Raw genomic sequence first — 18,629 nt, 5'->3', positions numbered from 1 at the left:
TCGACCCGGGAGTCAAATTGACCTGTGAAAAGTGACCACGAGCACAGGAGCTTTAAAACCGAATCAAGGACCATGCATGGCTCGTCTCAGTACTGAGTAAGTGTCCCATGCTATTATGGGAAGGGGGAGGCAGTAGGAAATGGGACGCTTGAGCCAAGGAGGGTTTAAAGACCCCGAGTAGATTAGTTATATAGGTTCTCAAATTATTATAGCCGGAGGAAACAGCGCTTATGGTTACAATCTCTGCAAAGGCCGGTATGTCGCCCGTATACCCAGAGATTTTAACCATGGGACCCCAAGTAGTTTTTTTTTTAAGTGTCTGATGCTTCATTACAGATTATTAACTTGAAATCATTTTTTGGGGTTTTGTTTTAAACTTCTTGGGGGGGGCTTTATATTCAGTCTGGCTGTTTTTGAAAGCACCCCTGGTTTCTTGGCAACCTGGCTGTTAAATACAGGTGTAGCTCCCTTTGTGTAAGCGGAAGGGAGAGAAGGTGACTGGTTCTTCCACAACAAGAACCTCTGCAGGATCACATCTTAACAATCTGTCCCAATGAGTGCATGGACCCCTCAGAATTTCAGTGGGGCTTGCTCATGGGTAAGTGCGCATGGGATGATGAATCTAATTCCATGCATGTTTTATTTGGCAATCAGTCCCAAGAAGTTCTTCTCTCCGGCTTTATTCCGAGCCAGTGTGCATGAGATCCCCACCAAGAGTCCGGAACCCATGACCCAAACTCGGAAATCGCTCTTGCACAGTTTGACGGGGCTTACTCAGAAGTAAATGGGCACAGGCTTGTGGCTGCTACAGCCATTCTAATGCTCCTTTTGCATAGCCGTGATGAACTCAAGCTAGTTTCCCCACTAGTTCTGATGGGACGGATTTGGGTTGAAGTTTCTAGGTCTCCTTCTGTTTTAGCTGCCTGGGAAATTTGGTCAATCAGGGGAACTAGAATTTGTTGAAGGGGAACTAGAGGGGGAAGTGCATTAGCCGGGGAAAGGAAGAGATTCCTGCAACCCCTCCATTAGCAGGAAACCCACCTACTCTAAGGTGGGTCTTCAGAAGTTCAAGGATGGGGCAGGTAACGTACCTGCTCTATGTGATCGCTTAGCTACCTGCGCAAAGTCCATTTGTGACCCTGGATTCCAGGGTGGGAGCCCTGCTAGTCTGCTGCATCAACAACACACGCAAGGGTAGTGTGGCACCTTGAAGAGTGCGGCTTGAACACTCAGGTGCTACACTCAGAACGCACCGTTCAGAACTACCCCATCAAACCGGTTTATGTACAGTTATAAGCAAGTCCAGATGAGCACAAGATTAATCATGCTTAGGATTTTGCTGTCGGAGATTCACAGTACAATCCTATGCATGTCTACTCAGAAGTAAATTGCATCACAGTCAATGGGGCTTACTCCTGGATAAGTGGGTAGGATTGAAGGATGGATTTTCAGGGACTGAGGAGTCCAGTAGACTGGATGCATCCCCCCCAAGGCCTCTTCACTTGCAAACTGACAGCCCAATCCTATCCACACTTTCCTGGGAGTAAGCCCCATTTACTCTAATGGAACTTACTTCTGAGTAGACATGCATAGGATTGGGCTGTGAGTCTGTAAGGATTATTTAAGGTGTGAGTGCAAATTCCAGCTGTCCCCATGGAGCCCGGCTGAATGCAGAGGAGAGTATTTTTTAGTGTGGGTGCAAAGGGGAAATAAAAGAACCTTGTTACCCTGCACATGCCTGATCTCGTCTGATCTCAGAAGCTAAGCAGCGTCAGGCCTGGTTAGTACTTGGATGGGAGACCACCTGGGAATACCGGGTGCTGTAGGCTTATACCATAGTCTTTCGAGACTGAAGGTTGCCAACCATTTTTAAGGCTTCAATCGTATGTGCACTTATCTGAGAGTAACCCCCACTGAACACATTGGATTTAAACCTGTGTAGTGTTGCACTGTAGAACTACAAGCTTGTGCATCTTGACCTAGCAGTAGCTGAACACAGCATGGACCGGATCGCAAGGAAACTTGCTGGAAATTGCACTGCCGGGTTACAGTCTTGCGCACGTTTACCTGGGGGATGGCTAGAGCATGGGATGCAGGGATAGAGTGGACAGGGGGATGTTCTTTTCCCTTTCATACAACCCCAGAACCAGGGGACAGCCACTCAAATTGAGTGTCGGGAGAGGTAAAACGGAGAGAAAGAAGATATTTCTTTACCCAGTGTGGAATTAGTCCGTGGAACTCCTTGCCACAGTATATGGTGATGGCATCTGGACCAGATACCTTTAAAAGGGGATCTGAAAAATTTCTGGAGGAAAAGTCCATCACGGACTACAAGTTGCGAAGGGTATATGCAACTTCCTCGTTCAAAAAGCCTTGGAGTGCCAGGTGTAAGGGAGGGCACCAGGAAGCAGGTCTCTTGTGGTCTTGTGTGCTCTCTAAGGTATCTGGTGGGCCACTGTGAGATACAGGAAGCTGGACTAGATGGGCCTTTGGCCTGATTCAGTGGGGCTGTTCTTATGTTCTTATCTAGTGGGCCACTGTGAGATACAGGAAGCTGGACTAGATGGACCTTTGGCCTGATCTAACGGGACTCACCTTATGTTCTTATGGGGGGAGCAACCCCTTTGGCATACAATGGCATTGCTTGAGCAGTGTTTCTCAAACTGTGGGTTGGGACCCACTGGGTGGGCCATAAGCCCATTTCAGGTGAGTCCCCATTCATTTCAATATTTCATTTTTAATATATTAGACTTGATGCTTTTATGGTACGTGACTGTATTTGGGCTGTACTTTGAACAGGCTACTATGTATATTCTTTTAACAGTGAGAGTCAATGGGACTTACTCCTGGGTCAGCGGCGGTAGGATTGTAGCCTAGGATTGTTAAAAATGTTCCTGCTTCATGATGTCACTTCCAGTCATGACATCTGGGTTTTTAAGGGGAGGGAGATATCTGGGGGGGGGGGGGGTTTGAGTTGCCTTTTATGTGGAAGGGGGGTTGGAAAGGAGCAGCTGGGCACCCCCACACCAAGATGGTCTACGGCCATACTACTCTGAAAGCGCCCGATCTCATCTGATCTCGGAAACTAAGTAGAGTCAGGCCTGGTTAGTACTTGGATGGGAGACCGCCTGGGAATATCGGGTGCTGTAGGCTTTTTTTCATACAAAATTATGCAGGGGATGGACAGAGTGGATAGAGAGATGCTCTTTACACTCTCACATAACACCAGAACCAGAGGACATCCACCAAAATTGAGTGTTGGGAGAGTTAGAACAGACAAGAGAAAATATTTCTTTACTCAGCGTGTGGTTGGTCTGTGGAACTCCTTGCCACAGGATGTGGTGACGGCATCTGGCCTGGACGCCTTTAAAAGGGGATTGGACAAGTTTCTGGAGGAAAAATCCATTACGGGGTACAAGCCATGATGTGTGTGTGCAACCTCCTGATTTTAGAAATGGGCTATGTCAGAAGGCCAGATGCAAGGGAGGGCACCAGGGTGAGGTCTCTTGTTATTTGCGGTGCTCCCTGGGGCATTTGGTGGGCTGCTGTGAGATACAGGAAGCTGGACTAGATGGGCCTATGGCCTGATCCAGTGGGGCTGTTCTTATGTTCTTATCATGCGCTGCCCAACGCAGTGCTCTGGTGGGTCCTGACAGATTCTCCCTCTAAAAAGTGGGTCCTGTTGCTAAAAGTTTGAGAACCGCTGCTAGGGGTGAGAGCAACCGCAGTTGGAGACTTGCCCCTTGACAAAAGGCTTGTGCCACCTGCAATGTCCTGATTTTAGAAATGGGCTATGTCAGAATGCCAGATGCCAGGGAGGGCACCATAAGAACATAAGAACAGCCCCTCTGGATCAGGCCATAGGCCCATCTAGTCCAGCTTCCTGTATCTCACAGCCAAATGCCCCAGGGAGCACACCAGATAACAAGAGACCTCATCCTGGTGCCCTCCCTTGCAACCCACCAGGATGAGGTCTCTTGTGATCTGGTGTGCTCCCTGGGGCATTTGGTGGGCCGCTGTGAGATACAGGAAGCTGGACTAGATGGGCCTCTGTCCTGATCCAGAGGGGCTGTTCTTATGTTCTTAGAGGGGGCTGACCCCCCAACTAAGCAGACTGTCAACCCCCCCACCTTTCCAATCCCTTGCTTGCGCCTGCCTCCATCCTCCAGCAGGGGGCAGCAAAGAGTAGCAGCTGGGGGGAGAGCTGCCTTTAAAAGTTTCCTCCAAGCCCCCCCTTCCCAAATCTGGGCTTTCTCCTTCTCGCAGAGCCCAGAGCAGAGTTTCTTGAGGTCTGTAGTTGCCACTGGAGGAATCTCACCCAGCAAACTCCCAGGCTGCGACCAGAGGCCAATTCATTGCGATCTGGGTTTTGAAGGGGAGGGGGGCACCTGGGGGGGGGTCTGAGTGGCCTTGCATGTGGCGGGGGGGCTGGAAAGGAGCAGCTGGGCACCCCCCGCGCCGAGATCATGCGCTCCCCAGCGCGGGGCTCGGGTCCCCCCTCCGCAGTCCGCAGCAGGCGTGCGCCTTTGGGGAGTTAAATGGGACTGGGGAGATCGCGGCAGGGAGACGGAGCGGAGAGCCCGGGGGGGCCCCCCGAGGCAGCGGCCGCTGCACCCCCCCGCCAGCCTGCCTTCTGATGGGTCTCCGAGGAGGAACAATGCGGTGATGAGCGGGATGAAGCCGGGCTCCGGACTGCAAGCAGCGCAGGGCCAGGGGTGAGTGTGCGTCGCACTCCTGGGTGGGGGGCGTGGGGGGGCCGTGGGGGTCTTTTCTTTGGGGGGGTCCTCTTTGATCCAGGCTGTGCAGAAGGTGGAGATGGGGAAAGGGGTGTTTGGGGGCGAATTTGCCTGCTTTTTGGGGGGGGGGTTTGGAGATCTGGGGCAGGGGGGCAGATTTGGCTGCTGGGGGGGTTGGAGATCTGGGGGCAGATTTGGCCGCTGGGGGTGGAGATCTGGGGGGCAGATCTGGGGGCAGGGGGGCAGATTTGGCTGCTTGGGGGTTGGAGATCTGGGGGCAGATTTGGCTGCTGGGGGGTTGGAGATCTGGGGGCAGGGGGGCAGATTTGGCTGCTGGGGGGGTTGGAGATCTGGGGGGCAGATCTGGGGTCAGGGGGGCAGATTTGGCTGCTGGGGGGTTGGAGATCTGTGGGCAGATTTGGCCGCTGGGGGTGGAGATCTGGGGGGCAGGGGGGCAGATTTGGCTGCTGGGGGGTTGGAGATCTGGGAGCGGGGGGGCAGATTTGGCTGCTGGGGGGTTGGAGATCTGGGGGCAGGGGGGCAGATTTGGCTGCTGGGGGGTTGGAGATCTGGGGCAGGGGGGCAGATTTGGCTGCTAGGGGGTTGGAGATCTGGGGGTAGGGGGCAGATTGGTTGCTGGGGGTTGGAGATCTGTGGGCAGGGGGGCATATTTGGCTGCTGGGGCAGTTGGAGGTCTGGGGTTAGGGGGGCAGATTTGGCTGCTGGGGGTGGGAGATCTGTGTATGATAAAGTTTTTTTGTTAGGGTGGGGGAGAAAGAAGGGGAAAGAGTGGGTCTGGATTGTGCAGAGAGGCAGGGGGCCAAGGGCTGCCAGAGACAAGGGGGGAAGCTGAGCTGAGACTGTGCAACTTCCCCTCCCCAATGGAAAAGGAAGGAAAAGAACTGCTTTTAGTTTGCAAAGGCCACCCTTTGAATGCAGGACAGAAATTGCCCCCCCATGGGGCAGCTGGAGGGGGGGCCAGTGTGAATTTCTTCATGCCACCCCCATTAAAAAAATGCCCCAGTAGGAGCAATTACTAGTTCCACCTTGAAACTGACCAAGATAATGTGAAATGGCTTTGGGTGAGATGGTCCCCCAGATCTCCCAGGTATCCTGCCTCTGCCTGGGCAACAGAGGGTTAAAAAGCCCTGCAGGTGAGGGCTTTGGAGATAATGATAGGGAAGACACCCCCTTAGCTGGAAGGGGGGGTTTGGTGATGCTAATCCAGAGTAACTCCTTTCTGTGTTTAACATGGACGGAAGCGGGTGGAGGGATTGGGGGCGCAATGGCAGCTGGAGTTGCATGTCTTCCAGCTCAGTTGCCGGACCCCAGGTCCCGGGTTCGAGTTCTGACAGCTGCATGCAAGGCTGTGGAGAACCTCCTGCCCTGGAACGCAGCTGCTCAGAGAAGGGGGGGATGGTTTGCATGCGAGAGAGGCCTCCAGTTAGGGTCTTGCACAGCTGGGCCAGGAATGGTCTTGGAACAGCCTCTGCTGGCCAGCGCAGGCTGGGCGCCAGGCCAAAGGCCCTAGGGTCCAATCTAGTGTAGCGCAGCTTCCTCTTCTCAGAGCCATGAGTTATGTTGCATTGGTGATGTCGGCACAGGCTGGAGTCTCTGCCGAAAAGGGCTGGTTTGGACGCGGGATCACAGCTCCGCGGCTTTGCACCCTCACCTGTGGGCCAGGTGGTGACTTGAGCCAGGTCAAGGCGCCCTAAAGGTGCAGAAAGTCTCTGGAGGGTGTGAAAGTTTTCAGAGTTACTGCCTGCAGACTGGACAGCTGCTGCCAGTCAGTGTCTGGCAACACCAGGCTAGGTGGACCTCAAGGGTTGGGCACAGTTGGCAGCAGCTACTGAAGTAGTGCTGTAGTAAGCCATTTTTGCCCAGCGTTGCATATACTCAACGGGGATCAATTGTGTACACCTGTGGGCTGGGCAGAAATGGGTGAAGTAGTCATCTCACCCTCTGTCTTTCAAACAGACATGGGATGAGGAGTGAGGATCTGGACCACAGCGCATGGCAATGGGCTGTTTCACCCTTAATCCTGGTGTGTAGTCCTGCCCTCCTCAAAGCTGCCAGTCATCCCAGGAAGGAAGCTTCCATTGCCTCTGAGGGAGGAGCATTCTGTCATGTGAGCCGCCCCCCCCCCCAGCATGGAGTGGTACAGTCCAGCCACAGGTTGAGGACTTGACCGCAATTCATCCTGGGAAACGTGGGCTTGGGATAGTAGCAGGAAGTGGGTTTGCTTTCCAGCATGGATGCATCCCAAAGTTAAGGGAACAAACATTCCAGTACCTTGAGGAGGTCTCCTTGACTGCTCCCCCCCCAGTCACAGCGCACGCCCCATTGGCACGGCTGCATCAGCGCTGGAAAGCTGGACAGGGTTGGCCCCTCAGTGGTGTTGTGTCCATTTTGCAGATAGGGAAGACTGAGGCTGAGAGGGGAGTGGCTTGCTTAAGGTCCACTTGGAGGGTGAAATTCAAACTGGGGGTAGCCCTGACTCCTAGCTGGACCTTGACCACTGAGCCACACAAGTTCTTTGGATGATCTTGCAGAAAGTGTTGGCTCTGGGCTCCCGAAATCTGGCCCATTTCATGTGCATTTTAGTTTCTTTCTTCATTCTGTTGAGTCACTTCTTCAAGAACTTTGTTCCAATGACTGGGTGTCTAGACGGGTTATCCTTTGGGGATTTCACACCCTTGGCAGCTCTTGCCTTGGCCACCCATGGCGGTGTGTGGCTTTGGGCCCGCCTAGCCGACAAAACCTTTCTGATCCTAAGAAATGGATCCTGCTGGATCAGGCCTAAGGCCCCTCTAGCCCACTTTCCTGTTGTCCGCAGTAGCCAACCTGATGCTCCATGAAAGCTCACAAGCAGTGAGAAGATCGAAGCAGTTCTTCCCTCCTTTTATACCCCAATAATTGGTATTTAGAGGTAGACACCTCCTGGAGGTGGAGGCTCCACACGGCTATCGTGACTAGCAGCTAGTGGAAGGCCTGATCTTCTCCCTGAATTGACAAACAAGAGCCATTTCTGGCTTACTTCTAATGTGTTAAGCCTGTAGCATGTCGTGCCTAGCTGGACCGTGGACAAATATGGGCCCTCCTGATTTGTGGGCTCGGCATCTGCGGATTTGAGCATCTGTGGCTTCCTGGTTCAGAGGGCCTTCTGGATGCAACTGGAATAACTTCCAGTTGTGTCTGAGAGGCCTTCTGAAGGCACTGGGAGGCTGGTGTAACCTCTGGAGGGCCTGGCACACCCTCATCCTCCATGAGTCCCTGTGGTGCCACACCCCTGGCCTCCCACGGATTTCATTATCCACAGATTTTGGTATCTGTTGGGGGGGGGGATCGTGGAACCGATCCCCCATGAATACCAAAGGCCCATTGTCTTTATTTTCATTTTACACCCTACCTTTCTTCCATCTCAGCCTCAGTCTTTCCCATCTGCAAAATGGACGCAACAAAACTGGGGGCTGGGTGCGACCCAAATTCCAATCCTATCCAAATGCATTGGGGTTCCCAAGGGGTCTGGCACCCAAAATGGTTTCGCTTCAGAAAGTGACTGTATGCCTCCAGGCTAGACCCGGGACAATAAGTTGGTGCCATGTGTGACAATGTGGCGTGGTGCCCCTTGTCGTGGGGCATTGATCTCCTCCAGCCTTGCCATGCAAGTGCGAAGAAGAAGCGAGTGCGAGAGAAGGGGACTTTCTTATTTAAGCGGCGAAAGCCACAGATGCAATCCAGAGCTGACCATTCGCCCCTGGCGGCTGGAACTCCCATGTTTTTGAAAGCTTTTTCCATGCGCTTCCGAGACTTTTGCCAGCGCATTGGCGAAAAAGAGTCTTGGCTTTTCTTCCTGGTTTCGCTCGCTTTATAGTATTGGCTGCCTGCGAAAGCTGTGATAGGATGACCGCTTGCCAGCTGGATGCTGTTCCACTTCTCGGCTTCTAGCTATCTCATTGAATTTCTGCAGAACTTGGGTCATGTTGAAACTTCCCCAAAGCGTGGTCAGAAGGGAATTTGGGATGTGGGCCGTGGGGAGTCATGGCTACTCCCATCCCTTTGTGCTAATATTTGCAGGTGCGCATGGTGCGCTTGTGGGAAAACGGGTTGGTGATTGGGTCACAGCCTTGTAGACCCAAGTTGAACAGAGTGCACTTGGCTGATTGCAGCTTAGGTTTCAAGTCTAAATGGATGATGTCACTTCCTGTGGTTAATGACGTCACTTCCGGTGGTTAATGACATCACTTCCTGACTGTCATTCTGCGAAGTGGTAAAAGGTTTGGGAACCGCTGAGTTAGGGGAACACTTTGTGGCAGAGTGGGGATTGGAACCGGTTTCTTGACGGTCCTAGTCTGACACTCTTAACTCGTTGCGCCACACTGGCTCCCTGTGCAGAGTTTGTGCAAGGCTCAATGCTCAGTGATACAGCACCTGCTTTGAGCAGAAGGTCTTGGGTTCAGTCTGTGGAACCCAGATGTGGTGATGGCACCTGGCTTGAACAGATTTGTGGAGGAAAAGACTGTCACGGGCTGCACGTCATGATGGCCACATGAAACCTCTGGGTTTAGAGGAAGCCAAATGCAAGGGAGGGCATCAGGATGCGGGTCTCTTGCTGTCTTGTGTGTGCTCCCTGAGGCAGGTGTGAGACACAGGAAGCTGGACTAGATGGGCGTTTGGCCTGATGGGCTCTTATATTCTCTGGCAGTCTACATGTGGCCAATGAACCCTTAGCACAGAAGGTAGGAAACCCTCCTTGATGATGCCACCATGTGTTTCTGTGCGCTGATGTCTGTGCAGCCTGCCTGCTTGGTGTGTGATTTCTCCCAGGCTGACCGTATTAGACCCAGGAACTTTGAGTGCAGATTTCCAGGGCCCCAGCCCTTGGACGCAGCCCACAGATGTTCCCCGGGCAAGGATCCTCGTGAAGTCGGTTGGGCTTCAGGGTCACGTCGTGGCCGCCAGCGGTTGCTTCAGAATGCTCAATCGCTTGCCGCTGCCGAATAGGTCAACCAGCACCATTCCAAATCACGGCGCTTGAGGCAATTCAAAAATAGTTTCTGGGGTATCAAAGCAGGTCATTGGCTCAGCATCGGAAATGCAGGCGCTCCCAGGTGTCCGCTGATCTGGCTTCCGCGGTTTCGGTTATCCGCGGGTACCAGAGCTCGGAAGATTGCCTGCAGTCCTCAAAATGCCGCAGTTTTGCTGTGCAACGCTACAGCAAGTTACTTAGGGCTTCCCCCTTATCTGTGGATTCACAGTATCTGAACACATGGGGGTGGTGAACATAAGAACATAAGAACATAAGAACAGCCCCACTGGATCAGGCCATAGGCCCATCTAGTCCAGCTTCCTGTATCTCACAGTGGCCCACCAAATGCCCCAGGGAGCACACAAGACAACAAGAGACCTGCGTCCTGGTGCCCTCCCTTGTCAACTGAAGAGCCCTACTGGATCAGGCCATAGGCCAATCTAGTCCAGCTTCCTGTACTTCACAGTGGCCCACCAAATGCCCCAGGGAGCACACAAGACAACTAGAGACCTGCATCCTGGTGTCCTCCCTTGTCAACCGCACATAAGAACATAAGAACCGCCCTGCTGGACCATAGGCCCATCTAGTCCAGCTTCCTGTATCTCACAGTGGCCCACCAGGTGCCCCAGGGAGCACACAAAGTGGTTGGCAAGGCCTTGCTTGAATTGGCCATCCAAATGCTCTGGTCCCCGTTGGAATTCGGTTCATGAAATAAAACAGGGAACGAACCTCAGATGGACCACGCCGGTCAGCTTGCTTGTGCACCAGAAGGTGCCCATTTCCTACAGAGATGAGCCCTTCATTAAGTCCACCCTTTTTGTTGTCTTGAGCAATTGCCAGAAATCATCACAAGCTAATTCTGATTTTTTTTCTCTCTCCCTCTTTTTTTTAGGGGACACCTTTTTCTCTGGACTGTTTTCTATTTGACGTGTTTCCCAGGATTCTCGCAGGGAAGTTCTGAAGGTAAATTTCACCGGTTGAGTTACTTTCCCCACCCTTGGTTTGAGGGTTGGTGGGCAGACAATAGAGAAGGAAAGACCCTCAGTTGATCCTATAGTCATAATATTAATTCTTACAATTTTCATAATGCTTTTTCAGCAGGTATTAATAATTATATTTATATTTTGATGTTGTCCTTGCAATAGTTCTGTACAGTATCATTAGCCCCATATTACAGATGGGGAAGACTGAGGCCAAGAGTCCAGCTTATCTAAGGGTCACCGAGTGAGAATTCAAGGGAAGGCCGAGGTTTGAACTGGGCAGGTCCTGATTGCAGCTCGTCTGAGCTCATGCTCTCGATCGTCTTGCTGCTGAGGGCACTCCTGGCAATGGACAAAAATATGCGCATGTGCTTTGTCTCTGCCAATCCCAGATGCCAGCTCTACTCCTCACGCGGGAGGTCAGGTGTCTAAGTAGGATGGCCAACTCCACCTGAAGCTGTTCCGCGGATCCCAGCAGGATGTAGTGTTGGAAACTCCTAGATCAGTGGTGTCACTCTGGGTGTGGGGGTGATGTGGGCCATATCAGGTGTGACCCTCAGTGGGTGGTGACACCATACAGTCTGAGCCTCTGGTGAGCTTCTCCGGTGATTTAACACCAGAACCGGAGGTCACCCACTAACACTGAGTTAGGCTAGACAAAACACTCAGTTAGGCTGAGTGGGAGAGTTAGGCTAGACAAAAGAAAATGTTTCTTTACCCAGTGTGTAATTAATTTGCGGAACTCCTTGCCACAGGATGGGCTGATGGCGTCTGGCCTCGAGGCCTTGAAAAGGGGATTGGACAGATTTCTAGAAGAAAAGTCCATCACTGGTGACAAGCCGTGATGGAAATGCGTCACCTGATTTTAGAAGTAGGCATATGCCAGGTGTAAGGGAGTGGCAATACGAATGTAGGGACCTTGTTGTCTTGTGTGCCCCCTGAGGAATCTGGAGGGCCACTGAGAGATCCAGGGAGCTGGATTAGATGGGCCTTTGGCCCGATCCGGCAGGACTCTTCTGAGGTTCTTATGGTCCTCTCTGGGCCCTGTCACGTTGCGCTCTTGCCGGCAGTTGTGTTTGTGCTGCTCACCAGTGAGAACACGGAAGAACAGAGCCCGTAGCAGGCCAAAGATGACCAAATGGAGGCAGTCCAAAGGCGGGTTTATCTTCTTAAAAGCCATGTGATAGGGTGGAAGGTCAGGGGTGGCATGTTGCCCCCAAACTTTTGAGACGCTGAGATCGATGTAGTAAGCGTTGCACTGAATGAAGCCCATTTCGAGGACTCATTTCCCCAGAGAGCTCCTTAAAATCTCCAGTGTTGCTTTTGGTCATTGCTTGGAGATGGATGCCAGATTCTGGAGGTTCTGGGCCTGTCCTAGAGGGATGGCCGTCCTACACCAGAGCCTGGTGACTAAGTCTTCCCTGGGCACGTGTACCCCATTGAGCTCTCCCCCTTTCCCTCCGGATTCTTTGCTCAGTCATTCCGGATTCTTCGCTCAGTCAAACCCGTCCCGTACGGCACAACTTCCAAGGAAACCCTCTCCGTCCCCTTGTTCTTCTCCGCGCCAGCTGTGAGCTTAGCTGCAGCGGTGCCATATGGAGTCTTCTCCTCGGCCCATGGCCCGAGTATTATAATTGACTTCATATGTGGCTGGCGCGTCCCCTCGGGGGCTTTGTGCCGGAGAATGGCTGCGCTGCTTTGCAGAAGGTCAACTGCAGGCCTGACTTAATCAAAATACAAGGAAAGCTGCCTTTACTTTTCGGGGTCTGTGAGCTTCTCAGGGACCCACCAGGCAGTGGTGTCACTAGGGGAGTGTGGGCCACCCTGGATGATGTGCACAGGGATGGGGGGGTGACACCACTACACTCCAAAATTTTTAAAATATTGGTATTTTCCCATAATGCCATCATGTGATATATCATTTGATGTGTAATGTCCTGCAGAATGCAATGAAGCACTGTTACCCTGCAAAGGCCCGATCTTGTCTGATCTCGGAAGCTAAGCAGGGTCAGGCCTGGTTAGTACTTGGATGGGAGACCGCCTGGGAATACCGGGTGCTGTAGGCTTATACCATGATCTTGGAAGCTAAGCAGGGTCAGGCCTGGTTAGTACTTGGATGGGAGACCGCCTGGGAATACCGGGTGCTGTAGGCTTATACCATGATCTCGGAAGCTAAGCAGGGTCAGGCCTGGTTAGTATTTGGATGGGAGACCGCCCGGGAATACCGGGTGCTGTAGGCTTATACCATGACCTCGGAAGCTAAGCAGGGTCAGGCCTGGTTAGTACTTGGATGGGAGACCGCCTGGGAATACCGGGTGCTGTAGGCGTCTACCATGATCTCGGAAGCTAAGCAGGGTCAGGCCTGGTTAGTATTTGGATGGGAGACCGCCTGGGAATACCGGGTGCTGTAGGCGTCTACCATGATCTTGGAAGCTAAGCAGGGTCAGGCCTGGTTAGTACTTGGATGGGAGACCGCCTGGGAATACCGGGTGCTGTAGGCGTCTACCATGATCTCGGAAGCTAAGCAGGTTCAGGCCTGGTTAGTACTTGGATGGGAGACCGCCTGGGAATACCGGGTGCTGTAGGCTTCTACCATGATCTCGGAAGCTAAGCAGGGTCAGGCCTGGTTAGTACTTGGATGGGAGACTGCCTGGGAATACCGGGTGCTGTAGGCTTATACCATGATCTCGGAAGCTAAGCAGGGTCAGGCCTGGTTAGTACTTGGATGGGAGACTGCCTGGGAATACCGGGTGCTGTAGGCTTATACCATGATCTCGGAAGCTAAGCAGGGTCAGGCCTGGTTAGTATTTGGATGGGAGACCGCCTGGGAATACTGGGTGCTGTAGGCTTATACCATGATCTCGGAAGCTAAGCAGGGTCAGGCCTGGTTAGTACTTGGATGGGAGACCGCCTGGGAATACCGGGTGCTGTAGGCTTATACCATAGTCTTTCGAGACTGAAGGTTGCCAACCAAACCACGTTGAAATATCTCCATTCTCTCAAAAGTTATAGCCACACACACACACACATATATATTGGAGCAGGCCAATCACCACCCCCACCTCCTGGTCTGTTGCCCAGCCCACTGCATGGGAGGAGGTCCATTGTAGGGGCGACACTGGCCTCCCACCAGTGACACCACTGACCAGTCACCTGGTGCAGCCTACACCCCCTCCGCGTCCCCCGGTGACGCCATTGCCTGCACACACTTGTCCGATGCTGTCCCGGATCAATTCAACCTGTAGTAAGGGATTCAGCCCCAATGGCAAAGCTACCGTAAGATGCTATAGTCTCTGGAGTAACTCTGGAGAACTTCCCCATTTCAAGAATGAGAGGAAGATCTCTGCCGCCGGCAAGGAAAGCACATTTCTCAGACATATGCTTGCTGGCGAGCCCCCTCCCTGCTCCTAAAAATAGCCAGTTCTCCTTCCTTGGATTTACTTGGGGTATTGACTGGATTTGGACAACTTCCCCCTGTGGTGAGCAATGTGAGTTTTGGGATTCTTTGAGTGTCGGGCTGCTCCAATCTGTGTGAACAAATATACAGATACCCGGTCCTCCTGTTTGTTTCTGCCCTTTCTCTAAGACACTCAGGGCTGTCTAGGTCTGCCCCCTTTCTAATGCTCACAACAGCCCTGTGATGTAGGTTCAGCTGAGAGTGGAACCCAGGGTCATCCGGTGAGCTTCATGGTTTCGTGGGAGAACCTGAACTTGGTTCATAGTAAGATGCTCAGAGGGGACATCAGGTCAGTGGGAGCTTTGAGAGAGAGCTCTGCAGTGGACCCCCACACCCCTAGAATCTTGGCACCAGTATTGGGGAGGGGGTTGGTTTGGCGGAATTGGCGCAGCTCTGTGGGCCCTCTGGCAGTGCCCGACCTAACTGACTTTGTGATATGCTACCGCAGCGAGGTCAGTGTTGCTTGAGAAAAGGGTGGTTTAACCCTTGATGCACATAGCCTGATCTGCCTTAACAGTTTTGGGACCCACCAAAAGTTGGGCCGTGACCCACTGGTGGAACCCACTTTTTGGGAACCACTGCTCTAGGAGGATTTCCTGCTAGAGGCAGGGGGTTGGACTAGATGACCTTGTGGGCACCATTCAACTCTGGGATCTCCATGGGGCTCTGAGCCCTGGCTGGCTTACTGGGGAGAAAGGGGAAGCAGTGACTGCAAGAGTTGTAAACCGATGTCAGGGGAGGCATACAGCCCAATCCTAGCCACACTTTCCTGGGGATACACCCCACTGACTCTAATGGGATTTCTGAGTAGACGCGCATAGGATTGAGCTGATAGTTGATCCTTTGGCTCCCCATCTCCTGGTAACCTGATCAGGAGCTCACCGAAAGGCTGTGGTAGGAGCAGGGGACCAGAATGGGTGGTCCTCCTTTCCTGAACATGATTTAACATCTCCTGGTTGGCCCAGCACCTGCTGTTGGGTAGGACATTCAGGGACTGCAAAATAGCACTGGGGCAATGAAGTCTTTCTTGCCAGGTGACTGTGGGGAGATGGCATCTTGGTGGGGCCACCCCTGGGCGCTACCAAAAGTGAGGAGAGGGGGCATTTGGTGGGCCGCTGTGAGATACAGGAAGATGGACTAGATGGGCCTATGGCCTGATCTAGTGGGGCTGTTCTTATGTTCTTAAACTACAATTCCCAGAAGGCCTTGCAGGTCTCTTGTTATCTGGTGTGCTCCTTGTGGCATTTGGTGGGCCGCTGTGAGATACAGGAAGCTGGACTAGATGGGCCTATGGCCTGATCCAGTGGGGCTGTTCTTATGTTCTTAAACTACAATTCCCAGAAGGCCTTGCAGGTCTCTTGTTATCTGGTGTGCTCCCTGGGGCATTTGGTGGGCCGCTGTGAGATACAGGAAGCTGGACTAGATGGGCCTATGGCCTGATCCATTGGGGCTGTTCTTATGTTCTTAAACTACAATTCCCAGAAGGCCTTGCAGGTCTCTTGTTATCTGGTGTGCTCCCTGGGGCATTTGGTGGGCCGCTGTGAGATACAGGAAGATGGACTAGATGGGCCTATGGCCTGATCCATTGGGGCTGTTCTTATGTTCTTAAACTACAATTCCCAGAAGGCCTTGCAGGTCTCTTGTTATCTGGTGTGCTCCTTGGGGCATTTGGTGGGCCGCTGTGAGATACAGGAAGCTGGACTAGATGGGCCTATGGCCTGATCCAGTGGGGCTGTTCTTATGTTCTTAAACTACAATTCCCAGAAGGCCTTGCAGGTCTCTTGTTATCTGGTGTGCTCCCTGGGGCATTTGGTGGGCCGCTGTGAGATACAGGAAGATGGACTAGATGGGCCTATGGCCTGATCCATTGGGGCTGTTCTTATGTTCTTAAACTACAATTCCCAGAAGGCCTTGCAGGTCTCTTGTTATCTGGTGTGCTCCTTGGGGCATTTGGTGGGCCGCTGTGAGATACAGGAAGATGGACTAGATGGGCCTCTGGCCTGATCCAGTGGGGCTGTTCTTCTGGGGGCACAGGGAGAAAAATGGGGCCGATGGGTTCAAAGTAACGTCGTAAAACTGCCGCAGAGATGCTTTTCAGTGGTTGGCAGAGCGGCAGGGCCAACGGATTGGCCCTTCCAGGTTTGAAACCAGAAGAGTGAGTGAGGCGGTCGAACACGAGACAGTTGCTCAGTGCGGAACCCGCTTATCAGTTTTTGCCGGACAGTTTGCAGAAGGAGAGAGGAAGAATAGCGGAACTGGTGCCATGAGCAAATTTTTTTAAAAAATGCTGGGTTTTTTTTTTCTCCGTCTCCAATTTATTACTTCCTCACATAAAGAGGTGAACATCTGGTGGAGTTCACTGAAGCAAACATTTTTCCGTCTGGGCCCTATGCTAACTGGGGGGGAGGAGGGAGAACGGGACAGTGAGCCAGCCCACCCATGTGGCGGAATGAAGCGGATGCTTGGTGCAGGGGGGTCGGGGAGGTGGTGAATTTGGGGGGAGGGTGCCCTGTATCCTAGACCCCCTGCCTGTCGCCCATCCACTCCACGCTCCTGTCCTCTTCTTGCTGGCTGAGAACGACTGAAAATCCTAGAGCTTCTGTGAATCGTGGGGTGGGCTGAAAGTGGCCAGACGGAGGCTTGCGTTTGCAGAAGGTCGGGGGTCAACGTGGTGACATCGTGACCTCACCCCTGAACGTCCAAAATGCCAAGCGTGGCCACCTGAGCGCCGCACTGGATGGCCCCCATTCCAGGGGGAAGAGGGCAGGTCCTCTCCTCGCAGCAAAATCTAAGAGGACACCACTTGAAAAGGGGACCCTTGGGTGGCGAGTGTGCTGGCCTTGGCAGCCCAGAGTGGGTGAGCAGCTACTGTGGGGTCAGGTATGTATATTACGTTCTTCAGATGTTACTGGGGTGGAAGCTAGTCTTGAGGCTCATGCTGCACCAGGGAAGTGTGGGTTTTCATTTGCCCTGACAGCAACTGTTACCCTGCACATGCCTGATCTTGTCTGATCTTGGAAGCTAAGCAGGGTCAGGCCTGGTTAGTACTTGGATGGGAGACCACCTAGGAATACCAGGTGCTGTAGGCTTATACCGTAGTCTTTCGAGACTGAAGGTTGCCAACCAAAAAAGTAAGAACATATGAATCCTTTGGCTGAATCGGGTCAAAAGGCCCATCTAGTCCATCTTCCTGTATCTCACAGTGGCCCATCAGGCCTATCAAGACACCTGCTTCCTGTTACCATAGATGGCATTCAGATATATTGTATTGTATTGGCAACCTTCAGTCTCGAAAGACTATGGTATCGCGCTCTGAAAGGTGGTTCTGGCACAGTGTCTAGTGTGGCTGAAAAGACCAATCCGGGAGTGAATTCAGATATAGGCTACCTCTAAAACCCAGAGGTTGGGGCATTTGGTGGGCTGGGTGAGATACAGGAAGGTGGACTAGATGGGCCTGTGGCCTGATCCAGTGGGGCTGTTCTTATGTTCTTATCCATCATGGTTTGTAAGCTGTGATGGACTTTGCTTCCATCAATCATCCAATCCCCTTTTAAAGGCATCTAGGTCAGATACCATCACCAATATCCTGTGGCCAGGAGTTGCGCAGACGACATGCTGGGTAAAGAAATATTGTAAAGAAATATTTTCTTCTCCCACAAGTCAATTTTTGTGACTGTCCCCTGTTTCTGGTGTTGTGTGACAGGGGCAAGAACACCCGTCTCTCCACTCTGTCCAACCTAATGTGGAGACTCCTTACAATCATTGAGACCTCTGAGGTGTGCCCCTTGGATGGGAGTCCTCCCTGGAACATGGCAAAGTCGTCTGATGGAACAGGCTGCAGCATCCATGACAACTGAGTTCCGGGGGAGCTTAGGGCAGGTGGTTGAGAGGGTGAACTGCGTCTTCGATCCAATATGGCTGCACTTGGGTTCATTTGTGTTGTCTTCTGTGCAGAGCTTCTGTGGCTGAGTTTTTGGAAAGTGGGCAAGTCCTTCCAGACCTCTCTGAGATGAGAAGCTCTCAAGGAGAGCTTCATAAGCCTTATGGAGCATAGCCAGGCATGAATAAATTGTGGTAAAGTAAGCCATCCATCATGTTCTCTTTGGCCCAGAGCTAATGGAGCGGACTGTTCCATGCTCCTTCCACTTGACTCTGAAACATCTGCTGTCTTCCATGATGTTGAGTCTATGGTGGGATATCCCCCTCCCCCAAAAGAACAGGAAAGCCTGCAAGAGCCAACTGTTCCTTCTTGGATGTTTTGGGAGACTCTGTCTTGGCCCCGCTTAATTGAGTTTCGGTGTTGTAACATTCAAAATGGCGAGTCTTGGAATGGTGCTCTCCTACCTCTGGCCTGAGGAGATGACAGATCTAAGTCTGTGTGGAAGTTGGCAGCGCATTTGTCCATACTGCAGATTTTCTTGCCAGCT

General features: G+C 52.5%; 1 protein-coding gene, 1 non-coding gene and 3 pseudogenes across 2 annotated transcripts in view; 4 read left to right on the top strand and 1 right to left on the bottom strand.

Moving 5' to 3' along the window:
• The window catches only part of NOTCH1 (notch receptor 1), a 787,535-nt gene that overhangs the window by 328,568 nt on the left and 440,338 nt on the right, over nucleotides 1-18,629 (bottom strand). The window lies entirely within an intron of this gene.
• Nucleotides 1,711-1,829, top strand: LOC136635670 (5S ribosomal RNA; annotated as a pseudogene).
• On the top strand, nucleotides 3,035-3,153 carry LOC136635669 (5S ribosomal RNA). Its single transcript, XR_010793409.1, has one exon. It is a non-coding gene; the product is annotated as a 5S ribosomal RNA (ribosomal RNA).
• Nucleotides 12,693-12,811, top strand: LOC136635744 (5S ribosomal RNA; annotated as a pseudogene).
• LOC136635752 (5S ribosomal RNA) lies at nucleotides 17,172-17,291 on the top strand (annotated as a pseudogene).

Source organism: Tiliqua scincoides, chromosome 16 (assembly GCF_035046505.1).
Source record: "Tiliqua scincoides isolate rTilSci1 chromosome 16, rTilSci1.hap2, whole genome shotgun sequence".
Taxonomy (NCBI): domain Eukaryota; kingdom Metazoa; phylum Chordata; class Lepidosauria; order Squamata; family Scincidae; genus Tiliqua; species Tiliqua scincoides.
This window is presented reverse-complemented; position numbering and strand designations above follow the sequence as displayed.